This window comes from Aristolochia californica, unplaced genomic scaffold, assembly GCF_029961685.1.
Source record: "Aristolochia californica isolate CCGP_79_NKW_82.1479 unplaced genomic scaffold, dmAriCali1.0.hap1 SCAF_7, whole genome shotgun sequence".
Lineage (NCBI taxonomy): Eukaryota > Viridiplantae > Streptophyta > Magnoliopsida > Piperales > Aristolochiaceae > Aristolochia > Aristolochia californica.
The window spans coordinates 7,285,463-7,299,469 of NW_027182268.1; positions in this window are offsets into that span (position 1 = coordinate 7,285,463).

Here is a 14,007-nt window from a genome sequence, read left to right on the forward strand (position 1 = left end):
TCGATTGACGTAGTTGAGGAACAAAGAAATTAACTCGTATCTGCTTCTGCTTGTGTCCGTTACCGGTGTTTGTCCCTATCATCTGGTTTAACTGGGGGACGAGTTGGTGTTCTTCTAACATTCGTCGACAGCAGCCTGGGTGCAATCTCCTGTACAAAGCGACCAAATCAGATGATTCAAAGATCAGGCAAACACAGTTCTCACATAATCAAAATCAGAGAGAAGATTCACCAGAGGTGTTAATTTGTTGATGAAAACGCTAAAAATGAACCCAAAACGAGTGATTATCAACAGTCAACAGAAGTATAGAGTACTCCAGTTCTGGGTAGAAAAGTAAACATTTGGGATCCAGAATTGAAAACAAAAAGCACCAGAAGCGAAGTCATTGCACCTCGAAGAAAGGAGGAGAGACAAGAAATTGCGGTTGCAGGGGTGGCTGCTGCGTTTGGAGAGACAACCATTGCTAAAGAAGCTGCTCTCTTGGAGGTCACTCACTACTGGCCTGCTGCTGCTTCGGAAGAGCTTGTCAATGTCTGCACAATATGGTCTGTGGTGTCATTTTTATGGAACTTCTTTCATAAGTCTAATGGATTTGCTCGCTCTACAAAATTCTTAAATTATACTTAGCTAAGGGTGAGTTATGAACTATTAATCATTTTTTTTTATCAAGAACTAGGTTATCCACAGTCACAATATTTAAAAATTGTGAATAAGTTAAAAGTAGTAAAATAATTTTACGTGTACTATAAATGAAATGCACCTTTCAGTGTCTTGAATTTTTTAATTTTGAAGTTTTCTTGATAACTGAGGATCCACTACCGAGTTTCTAAAACTAGGTGAAAGTCTTGCAAAAACTAAAACCGAGTTTTATCGAAGTTCTGTATTTTTTCTCCTTTCAGAGATGCGTCTAGTGACTAAAAGTGATTAAGAACTGAGTTGAATGTATCTTGGTGCATGTATTATAGAATAATCAGTAGGAAGAAAATATTTTCACCATGTTTTACAAATTATATGATAAGAGTTATCACTGAGATTACGATCCGTTATCTCTGCCATACAAGATAAAAATTATCTTTGAGATTATGGATAAGTATTATCCGTTATCTCTATCATGTCCTGTAAGACGGAGTTTCGAGAGGAGAGTCCAATCTTGGTCTTCAAGAGGATGAAGAGTGTTTCACGGAAGTGGTTTGATGAGGACATCTACTAATTGATAAGCAGAGGAGACGTGAGTAACCCAAAGAGCACGACTCTGAACTTGTTTCATGCGAGAGAGAATTTTCAGTGGGGGTTCCAGAGAGGAGCGACGCTATGTCAGCCGGTCTTTAGTGACAGGAAGAGGAATTGCTTAGAGATATCGATCGCTCTGATTCTATATAAAATAATCAAGAAGAAAATATTTTCACCGTGTTTTACATTCATGAAGATAAATATTTATAGTTTACAGATAGATAAGATTACATGATAAGAGTTATCACTGATATTATGGATCCATTATCTCTATCATATAAGATAAAAAATTATTACTTATCTGTTATCTCTATCATGTATGTTCCAGAGGATTTATTTCTACGCCCAAAAATCTGTTCTTAGTCTGGAAGAGAGTAGTGAACCCTTTTTCAAGCTTTTGTTTGTAACTTGAGAGATATGGCCTGAACTAAGCTCACAAAATTCTTCATCACTGACCACTTCTAACGTTTGAGAAAGAAAGAAGAAGGTAGTGGTCTATCTTTCCAACCTCAAAAGGTGATGGCGATCTCTCATCACAGGCACATGCGCTTTAACCAAGACAGACTAAAGAGACGTAATCTGTCCTACTCCAACACCTCAAGCAGAAATGTATTATTGAGTTGTAAAGGCATGGCCTTGAAATCTCAATAATTCCAGGAGCGTGACTTCGAACGAAATTGTGTAGGGACCAGGTCTGCTTGAATGCGATTCAATAGCTTAATTCGGTCTGTCTGGTAACAGTGAGTTACACACTTAATTAGCCTATTAATCTTAAAGATAAAAAGAGCCACAGCCTGCCATTGAAAAACAAAAAAGCTATCTGACCCTATAGCAACAAGAAAGTGAACCTCTTCCATCACACAAGAGGAACCTATTGCCATTGTTTGCACTTGCTTGGATATGTTCAACTAGGGGTGGCACCAAGCCAAACTAGCTCGCAAATTGTTCGAGCTCATCTTGAAAAAAACTTTGGCTCAGTTCAGTTTTTAGTTGAACTCGGTTCGAGTTCAAACTTGAAATAAGGTTTATTAAGTATAACAAGCAAACTCGAGATTTTCCAACCTCGACTTGTTAGCTCATGAACCAATGTGTTAACATAATTTTTTATTTTATTTTATGAAAATACCATTTACTCTAATTGCTCTTGTCAATTCCCTCTTTAGTTAGTTGATAGTTGCTCTTATTTACCTCAAGCCTCAAAGATGATAGATTGTTGAACCCTTTTGGCTCTCTCAACATCTAATCTTGTTGTTTGTCAATGGAATAAACACTACTAATGAAGATGTTTGCTCTTTCTTTTAGGTCTATTAAACTGGTCAATATATATTAGGATGCTCCATTGTAAATTCTTGGATTCCTCTATGACACCTTGCAGTTCAATGGTACCAAGGTCATCATAATATTATTTTAATTTATTTTTTATACTTTTTATTTTTATTTTTGAAGTTTTAAGTGTAGGTTGGAGCCCGAACCCGGCTCGAGCCCGTGCTCAAACTCTGTTAAAATTTTTGGGCTCGAGTTCAATTCCAATTTTAGGCTCGAGGCTGAGCTCAAACTCAAGTTCAAAGTATTCAAATCAAGCTAAACTCAAACATATGCAGGTTCAAGATTGGGTTAGCTTGATGCCACTCCTATTCAACAACATAATGGCAAAATATAACAATACAAAAAAAAATTGTTCTGTGAGAAGAGATATGTTAGAGGATTAGGTGGATTATAGGAATCGAAAATGTAACAAAAAAAATTAGGATCTGTAACAGTTTCTGTGCTTAAAACTTTTTAAATTTAAAGAGACCCACTATAAATACACCTGCAATCGATTTTTCTATATGATTCAAATTATATTGTTCTATATTCATTTTTTAAATTCTTTCAACACCTTGAATAAACAAGACGTAACCACTGCAGATAATATATATAGTAATGCCTGATAATCCTAAGAACTAAGGGTAAGAAGGTTTCTTTTGGGTCCTTGTGGAGTCTAGTTCTAGCTTCTGTCCCGAAGGACTTTGGCTTAGAGGAGATAGAAACGAGCTCCCCGGTCACGGGTCTAATTTTCGTGCTTCCCTGTTCCAGCTTTGTTCCATGGAGATCTCATTTCCTTGTCATTCACCAACAAAGAGATTGAATTGGGAAAGAAGAGATAGAAGAGTTTGGCTTAGAGGAGATGAAAAGGACTTCCCAGTCACCAGCCAAAATTTCGCACCTTTCCCCCTATATTCGTCCGTTCAGCTTTGTTCCAAGCGGATCTCGTTAACCAGAAAAGAGATTGAACTGGGAAAGAAAAGATGGAAGAGTTAACATTGGCGAATGTTAGAAAAGTTTCGGTAATTACCAATAATTCAAATGGAGATGGAAGGAAGGAACTGCTACTTCTAAGAAGATATGCATTAACATAGGCGAGGAAGAACATAGTGGCCTCAAACTTCAGAATTGTGGCCCTTGGTTATTGGTGGTCAGGTAGAGAGAGATGTTGCAGTCCAATCTTGTTGAGTATATGGTTCATACATGAGGTTGGGGGTTTTTTGTATAGGGGTATTTCTGTATTTTTATATAAATATGTATAGAGTTTAGTATAAATACGCAATTGAAATTAGTGTATTTTTCAGCCGACACTCCGGTGGACGTAGGCACACTGCCGAACCACTGTAAAATTCCTTTGTCTTCTTCGTTCTTCCCTTCTTCTTCGAACAACAAGTCTCTTTCCTTATCTCTCACAAACCACTGAAACAATATTAGTGAATAACACTACGTAGTGAATGCTGTAATTCCTTCTGCAAACTACTTCCGTCATAGGACGCAGATTTGATTGCCCTGTCAATAGGAACCGCTCTAAATCTTTTTCATCTTCCTGAAAGATTTTGGGTACAAAATCAGGCATTTTGATCATCAGGCATTTTGATCATCAAAACAAAAAAAATCAAAACAAAGAGTTTCAGAGACGCTCCCAAATCATTATACTTATTTCCAATCTTAGTCTGATAAGGTTTTAGAGAAGTACAAATGCTTATTTTAGTATCACACTTAAAAACTTCTTGCTAGCTTCTGCAACATGAAAGACTTATCAACACAAAACATTACAGACCCAAGCGAACATCTGCTTGTTTCTGAGCTTATTTCATCGGCATATCCTTGTTTATGCCCCCACCACTACCACCTTTTACTCTCAATCTAGTTGGTGCTCTATCATTCGTCCTTAGAAGTATGGTGCACTCTCCTATACAGAGATGTGTTGAAACCAATGCGTTAAAAGGTTCGAACCTTTTAGGAAAACAACCTCACGGATCTTATACAAGGACTGACCCGGTCAATACAAACACAAATTCCAACACTCCCCCGCACGGGGAAAACCCATGGACAAACTCACTGGAAAAACCCAGGACAAATTCACCAGAAATACTTGGGACAAAATTCGGTGGGAGCGGGACTCGAACTCGGGACCAACCTGCTCTGATACCATGTTGAAACATTGTGCTAAAAGGCTCAAACCTTTTAGGAAAACAACCCTACGGATCTTATACAAGGACTGACCCGATTGATACAAACACAAATTCCAACAAGATGATTCAGATATCAGAACAAAGAAAAGTTCAAAGCGCTTACATAAACGTAACAGGATATTCATCAGAGGTGTTGATTAGTTGATGAAACATTAACAACGAACTCAAAACGAATATCATCATCAATAGTAAACACTATTGCAATAATTCTGGGTAGAAGAGCAAACTTTTGAGCTTTGCTAAGAGAGGAGACTCACGCTTGCTGTCAGCCGTAGTGCACGAGACTGGGACCTCGAGCCATGGAGGAGATGAAAGGCATTGCAGTCCCAAGGCTGATGCTACACTTGAAAGGGCTTCCATTGCCAGAGAAGCTGCTCTCTAGAACTTACTGAACACTGATGCCTGGCTTGCTGCTGCTTCTCAAGAACTTCTCCGGCCGTGCCTATGCAATATGGTTTTTCGTAGAACTGCTGCATTTGAAAGGTGTTCGTAGTTGGCTCTAGAAAATTGCTAAACTGATGTTCTAAAAATCCATCTGTTGAAGTGATTGGGTCTGATATAAAATATTACGTGGAAAAAAGATTTCCTAACTCAACTAGTTAATTTGGGGCCTTTTGTTATGAAAAAACGATGATGATAAAGTGAAATATAAACACGCACGACGCAGATTTTACGTGGGTTCCGCAAATTGCCTATGTCCACGGGAGCTGTAGAGGATTTTATTAAATCAATTGAGGAATCACAATACAATGGGGACAAATTCAAACTTTTGTGACGAATCTCTGTTCAACGCTGTTCTCTGCTCTGGCAAAGGCGTCGCACAGACAACACCTTCACTTCCGGCAAAGGCGTCGAGCAGTAGTGCTCACGACGCCGAGTCCCGAGCCTCCACAACTCTCTCTTCTTCGGCAACAGCGTCGGCGACAACACCAACAACGACGACACCTCCTCTCTTCCGGCGAAGTCCCGAGAGGCTCTCGGTTTCTCTCACGACACTGAGACCAGAGCTTTCACAACTGTCTCTTCTCTGACAACAACGTTGGTGGCAACACCCCCTCTTCTGGCAACGGCGTCGCCTCAGAGCACTCTCTCTTCTGGCAATGGCGTCGCCTGTGAGTCTCCCTTCATCCGGTCCCGAGAATCTCACCCCAAAAAAACCATATTTCTCTGTTCCAAAACCCTGTTTATGTAAGTCTCTATAAGTGCCGAAGAAGTTCCCTTGCTGAGAGACTCTGTTCGCACAACGTTTCTGTTTTGGCAACAAATCGAAGTCATTCGGAAGAGAGTCTCTGTAAATCCCAAAAACACGCTTTTTCGCTCTTTGTATCTCCTGATTTAAGTTCCCATATTTCAGGGAAACATAGAGAAGAAAGAGGTTGGAAATGGCTTCCATGCCCCTTGGGCCCACCTCTCTGACGGTGGACCAGGCTCCACCACTCAACAATTCTCCCACTTGGAGACTGGTACACCAACTGCATTGCCCTCTTCCTCAAACATGATATCCTCCACCTCTACAACTCACTGCCCCTGTCTTCATGCTAGAAGACCAACTGAAGTGGGGCACAACTTCAATTTCTCAAGTGTAACACCCTTTGTCAACATGTCAGCAGGTTTCTTCCCTTGTGGAAGTTTTGTCAACTCCCATGTCTGATTCCCTAACAAGGAATCCATCTCATCCTACATGGCCAACTCCCACTTGCTAGAATATTCATCTTGCAAGGTTTCTTCGTAACTCTACGGTTCTCCACCATCTGTCAACAAAATATAATTCAAAGTAGGTGAGAAAAGTTGTGGAGGACGAATAGTCTTTACTGACCTGCGAACTGCAGCTGCAGGAGTGGACGGCTTTGGATATGATTGCGGAATAATAGGAATGGGTGCACTGGACCCACTCTCCCTGTCACTCGCATCTCTGCACTACCCTGTGGACTCTGGTAGGTCATCCAATCGGATAAAGTCAGACTCCTGAGGAGCTGCTTCAACAACTATATTGGATTTGTCCTTGTACACAATCTTCTCATTGAATATCACATTCCTGCTTCTTATAATCTTCTGACCCTGATCATCCCAGAAACGATAGCCCAATGCCTCGTCTCCATAGCCAATGAAATAACATTTATTTGACTTAGCCTCAAGCTGACTATGAGCATCACAATCAACAAGAACATAAGAAAGACAACCAAAAAGTTCAAGGTGAGAAAATTTGGCCTCTTTCCCATTAAAGGCCTCTTCAGGCAATCCACAATCCAATGGAGCTGATGACCCTCTATTTATCAAGTAGACTGCAATACTGACTACATCTGCCCAAAAAGTAGGTGGTAATCCAACGTGCAGCCTCATGCTTCTAGCACGCTCATTTATGGTTCTATTCATACGCTCAACAACTCCATTTTGTTGTGGTGTCCCAGGAATGGTCTTCTCCATTCTGATACCCTGAGCTGCACAGTATTCTTTGAACCCGCCATCAATGTACTCACCACCATTATCAGACCTTAAACATTTCGGTTTCAAGCCTGTTTCTGTCGCAACCATGACCTTCTAAATTTTGAACACATTAAATACATCAGATTTATGATTCAAAAAATAAACCCATAACTTCCTACTATAATCATCAATGAACGTGACATAGTAACGAGAACCTCCAAGGGATGCCACTGGGGAAGGTCCCCACACATCTGTGTGCACAAGGTCCAGTTTTTCTTTCTTCAATGTTCAGCCACCTTTAAAAAAACTGAATTTCTTCTGTTTCCCTACAATGCAACTCTCACACATACTGAGATCAACTGATTACAGCTATGGTAGCTTGCCTCTGGACAACAATTCTTTCATGCCCTTCTGACTAGGGGTGGCATCGAGCTGAGCCAAGCTTGATTTAAATTTTTTGAACCGAGCTTCGAGCCGAGCCTTGTCTCGAGCCTAAAATTGTTATCGAACTCGAGCTCAAAATTTTTAGCCGAGGTCAAGCCTCAACATACATTTAAAATTTTCAAAAAATATATATCAAATAAATTGTATATAAAATTATGCATATATTTTACATAAAATTGGGCATGACCTCTACATAAAATTAGGCATAACCTATATATATAATACATGTATAAGATTGGGCATAACCTCTTCTTAAAATTCAGCATAATCTATGTATATAATACCTGTAAAAAATTCGGCATGACCTCTACTTAAAATTGAGCATAATCAATATACATAATACCTGCATAAACACCATAAAAACTCCATAAAATTGTCTATACATTCCATAAATACTCCATGAAATTGTTTATACACTCCATAAAATAGTCTAAACACTCCATACACCGCATAATATTATAAATAAACTCCATACAATAATCAAACAAAATTAAATAAAATATCACTATCAATTTACAATCACCCAAATAAAAACTATAAATCCATTATAAATTTACAAACTATAATTTTTTATCTTCATGCTAGAAAATAATATAAGTCCCTGCATGAGCAAAATCTCCACCTATGACAAAAACAAAAAAATAAAATTAGTTATTGTCAGATAAAAAAAATACTCTTCCTCTACTAGTTACTTAATGTTGTTAAAAATATTAAAATTACCATGATGAAAGAAATATGAAAAATCATGTAGCTGGTAGCATTAACTCTACACTCTTCTTCTCAGGCTGTAATCACAAAACAAAATTTTAATAAATAAAACTAAAAAATATACTAAAAAATATCATAATAAATAATTAATCAAAGAAATTCACCTTTTGTTTTTTCTTTACACCGTAAAGAACCCAATCACTGCCACAAATCAAAGCTTGAACTGTATTTGGTGGCAAGGAAGAACGATATGAGTCTATTACTCTACCACCATCACTGATATTTTATATGATTATTATAGTAACCAATTTGAATCCCATAACAATCAACACATTACAGTAGAACAACTCCGCTATAAACTTTAACTTAATAGCCTAAGTATAATGTAATGACAGTGAACAAAAACAGAAAAAAAAAGGTGGTGAACGAAAGTTATCTGTTCTTTCAAGAACCATCAATAGCACTGGAGGGTAAGCAGACTAAAATGGTTTTTCATTTTAGTCATGTACACTTCAGCCTAATATCGGGAACAATAAAGTAAAATCATGCCCTACCGATAGAAAATATAAAATATCCCATTTGAGTTTCTAATATTTGGATCTTTCACTAGCCAATCTCGGTTTAACATGAAAAGGTGGGAATGCTAATTAGCACTTCAAACATACTAATTATAAATGATTTCACCATGTGCTATAAACATTATGAAATCTAATCATCTCTTAGGAGCACAAGATATCTTTCACTCATTTCAGGTAGCTAGCAAGAACTTTAAAATACACAGTACCACGACTAATAAATTCAACAACACAACCTGAAGCTGGTTCTCTCACAAATTAAGCACAGGTTTCTTAAGAATTTCTTCCTAGCTAAGACATGACCAGAGAAACCCTAAATAGATCCAAGGAAACATACTAGACAATCAGTAGCAATTTAGGTCTACTACAAGCATCAGTAAATGAGCAAACCCCACTAAAGTGGTTCATAAACATCCAAATAACTTCTTTATTCCAAGAACTGCAACCTAATGCCTGAGAAGAATCCCTGCACCACCCACCATCCTCACAGTATAGACTGGTCCTCTGAATTAATGGTAATTTAGTTCATTATATCGCTTCCTTAAAAAAATGCAAGAGCTCAATGTTAAACACAAAGAGTTTCCATCTGACCCACAAACCAACAACTTTTCCTGCACCTTCAACCACAGTATGAAACTTTTCAATGCTCAGAGATTATAGGCAATCATGAATGCCCGCTTGCTTACATATTAAACTAGAAAAATATCAAAAGAAATTGTTGTGTACTAAGGCAGAGTAATGATGTACAAAGAATCAGTATAAAGTAATAGTAGCATATTTCAATTCACAATAATATAATGATGACCTTTGTTCTTTAGGCAGATACAAGTAAAAAGCAATACCTAGGATAATAATCTAGATTCAGTATCACTTTCTGTGCCCGTGGATAGTTTATCTGTTGTTTCTCCTTGCTTAGTTTTCATTTGAATTCCAGAACTCCAACTCAACTATTGCTTATTTCCCTAGATACATGCTAGTAAAGCGAAAGGAACAAAAATGGTTTTTAAAATATTATAATGACTTTTAGAAACACTTGGACTATAACAGTTTTATCCAACAATCTGATGATAAGAAAATAATACCTTCAAATTATGCTTTTCATGTGAAAACCAATACACAAATAGGAAATTTATATTTCCTCTAACAGACGGTGAATGAAGAGAAGATAGATAAATCAAGAGACATGACCAGCCACCAAATACATTACACTAAAAGTGTATGAAACTGTGTAAGCCAACAAACGACATTAAAAGCATAACGGATAAATAAATCATAACAGAAATACATGTGACCTCTTAAACTCAAAGCATTTTTCCTTCTCTCATTTCCTTTCACCTGTCCATCTCTTATCTCCTCTGTGATTCTTATGTTTTAATTCCGTACATGTTAACAACATCAAGGAAAGTTTTGATGTACTGAGACTTACAATGAATATCTTATCACACACCAAGACCTGACATTGAACAGAAAACTTTTTAAATTATTTTATGTGGAATAACTAATGAAATTCCATTTGTTCGAAATTTTAAGTTGGTTTGAACATCTTACAAAACCATAACAGTCCAACATCCATTTCTTATGCAGCAGACAATTTTCTTATATTCCTGTCTAATTATGTACTATAGAACAAATATAAACCTTTTACAAATCTAAGACACAGGACTGGACTGAAACCAAAAAAATCCCTAAACCATGACAATATATCAAACAATCAACAAAATATGTTATCAACACTGAAAATCATGAAATAAAATTCATACCGACAGTTTCTTCCAAGGATTTCTTTTCGAGTGTATTTTGTAAGTTCAAGAAAACTGTCAGTTGAAAATATATGCAAAAAAAAATAAAAATAGATCGTTATCTTTGCTTAGGCATAACTGCATTCTAATACAGAACATTTCACTTACAGAAACAGAGTGTTCGCCGTTCGGATATCCAAATTTTTTTTCCAAGAATGAAGGAGCACTGATGAAACGAAGCGAGGGATTTGAATATTAAATAAAAAAATAGAAGATTAAATAAAAATCTTACCTCCTTCCGTTGGACCGTCGCTTTCGTCTCGTCGGTGAGGAAGAACTTTGGATGAAGAAATCGAAGAGGAAGAAGAAAAAGAAATCGCAGAGGAAGAAGAAAAAGAAATCGCAGAGGAAGAAATTGAGGAATCGAAGAGGGAGAGGGAGAACGAGGGATTTGAAGACAAAATCTCCCATTTCCCCTGAATACTTGCCGACGGACAACGATTTCCGGGAGAAATCATGCTGAAATGGCATGGAAATGGTAGAGAGAAGTATGGGTTTCGCAGGTGGCAAGACAAAATGGAAGAGAGGTTTCCCGAAAATTTTCCAAATCCCCTGATCCCCGAATCGTTCGTTAAATTAACGAGTCGGCTCGCAAGCCGGCGAGTCGAACCTGGCTTTGCTCGAGCTCGGCTCGTTAATCTAAGCGAGCCCATTTCTAAGCTCGAGCTCGGCTCGTTAATCTAAACGAGCCCATTTCTAAGCTCGAGCTTGAAATATAACGAATCGAACCGAGCTGAACTCGAGCGGCTCGCGAGCCGGCTCGGTTAGAAGCCACCCCTACTTCTGACTCATATGGCCAAACCTGCAATGACAAATCTGCTATGCTTTCTGCAATGGTAGTAACAATAGTGTTCTTCAAACCGGTAGTCAAATAGAGAGTACCAGTTTTCTTACCCCGAACCAGTACCAATCCCCATTTGGTGACCTTTTAGGTGCTATCTGAGAACACCACTGAATGACCACAATCATCAAGCTGTCCAACCGAAATGAGGTTCTTCTTCAACTTAGGAATGTGCCTGACCTTTTGCAAGGTCCATTTGTTATTGTTATGGAGTGCAATGTCAATATCTCCCATCCCCACCACGTTCAAAACCTCTCCATCAGCCAGATACACCTTCCCAAAATCACCTGCAACATAGTTTTGCATTATCTCCTGAAGGTAAGATGTATGGAAGGAAGCCCCTGAATCCAGTATCCAGTCATCAACTGGATTATGAACTGCAAGCAATAGTGCATCCTGTACTTCTTCAGTTACTACATTAACACTATCATTCTCAATCTTCTTAGGGTTTCTGCAGTTCTTCTTTATGTGACTAGCTTTGCCACAATTCCAGCAAGTTGCCTGCTGACCAGGTCTTGACTTGCTCTTGCCCCTATTGTTTGATTTTGATCTGCCTCTGTTTGAGTTCCTATCAAGTGATCTCCCTCGAGAATCAATATTCAATGCTGAATTCGAACATGAGGTCTTGCCTGTATCCCTCTTACGCACCTTCTCAGCCAAAATCAAATCACGAATATCATCATAATTCAATTTTGATTTACCGCCAGAATTACTGACAACCATTCTCATGGCTTCCCAACTATTTGGCAATGAAGCCAATAGTATCAATGCACGTATCTCATCATCAAATTTAATTTCAACAGATGACAATTGATTTGTGATAGTATTAAAATCATTCAGATGTTGTGCAACAGGCGTACCATCTGCCATCTTCAAATTGAATAATTTTTTCATCAAATAAACCATATTATTCGTTGAAGGCTTTTCGTACATACCTAACAAAGCTTCCATGAGATCCGCAGTCGTCTTCACCTTGTTGACATTGTATGCAACGGATCTCAACAGGGTTAGTTGAATAATCCCCAAAACCTGTAGATCCAATAGATTTCAATCAGCCTCCTCCAATTTTTCCTGTTTCTTCCCCAACAGTGGAAGATGGAGTTTCTTCCCATAGAGGTAGTCCTCTATTTACATCCTCCAGTATCCAAAGTCCGTGCCATCGAACTTCTCGATCCCCGATACCATCACTTCGTCTCCAGCCATCGTTTTCCCTCAGATCCGAACCTTAGCTCTGATATTGTTATGAAAAAATAACGATGATAAAGTGAAATATAAACACGCACGATGCAGATTTTACGTGGTTCGACAAATTACCTACGTCCACGGGAGCTACAGAGGATTTTATTAAATTAATTGAGGAATCACAATATAATGGGGAAAAATTCAACTCTTGCGACGAATCTCTGTTTGACGTTGTTCTCTGCTCCGGCAAAGGCTTCGCACAGACAACACCTTCACTTCTGGCAAAGGCGTCGAGCGGCAGTGCTCACATCGCCGAGTCCTGAGCCTCCACGAGTCTCTCTTATCTGACAACAACACTGACAATGGCGACGCCTCCTCTCTTCCGGCGAAGTCCCGAGAGGCTCTTGGTTTCTCTCACGGCGCCGAGGCCAGAGCTTTCACAACTCTCTCTTCTTCGACAACAGCGTCGACGGCATCACCCCTCTTCCGGCGACGGCGTCGCCTGTGAGTCTCCCTTCATCCGGTCCCAAGAATCTCACCCGAAAAAAACCATATTTCTCTGCTCCGAAACCCTGTTTATGTAAGTCTTTGTAAGTGCCGAAGAAGTTCCCCTGCCGAGAGACTCTGTTCCCACAACATCTCTGTTTCGGCAATAGAGTCGAAGTCATCCAAAAGTGAGTCTCTGCAAATCCGAAAACACTCTTTTTCACTCTTTGTATCTCCCGATTTAAGTTCCCCTGTTTCAGGGAAACACGAAGAAGAAAGAGGGTGGAAATGGCTTCCATGCCCCTTGGGCCCACCTCTCTGACGGTGGACCAAGCTCCACCACTCAACACCTTTGACCTAACTTTGACCCAATATGGAAGTGATGGAAATATGGACAAATATATTTGAAGTATCTTCAGTTTATTAGTTAAAAAAGAGTCTTTTTAACTTGGCTAATCATTTTGCAATGAATCTTGGACTCAACTTTGACTGAGGATGCTACAATGTGACCTTGATTTTTTTTTTTTTTGAAATGCATAATTATGTAGAACCATTTGATGACTTTGGAGGCTAGTGGAACAAGTATACGTTCTTGTGAAGTTGGGTTCCATATTGATTTTCAAGACTCCATGATTTCGCTCTTGGAAAAAAGGAGAGATGACATATTAGGAAAAAACAGGAGGAAGAAAGAGGTTATGAACTAATGTCCTAACCCTCCTCCTAAAACTCAATTTATAGATGAATAAGATTATAATATTATAATAATACTCCTAAAACTTAAACTAATTACAACAATGCCATATTTATGAAATGACTCT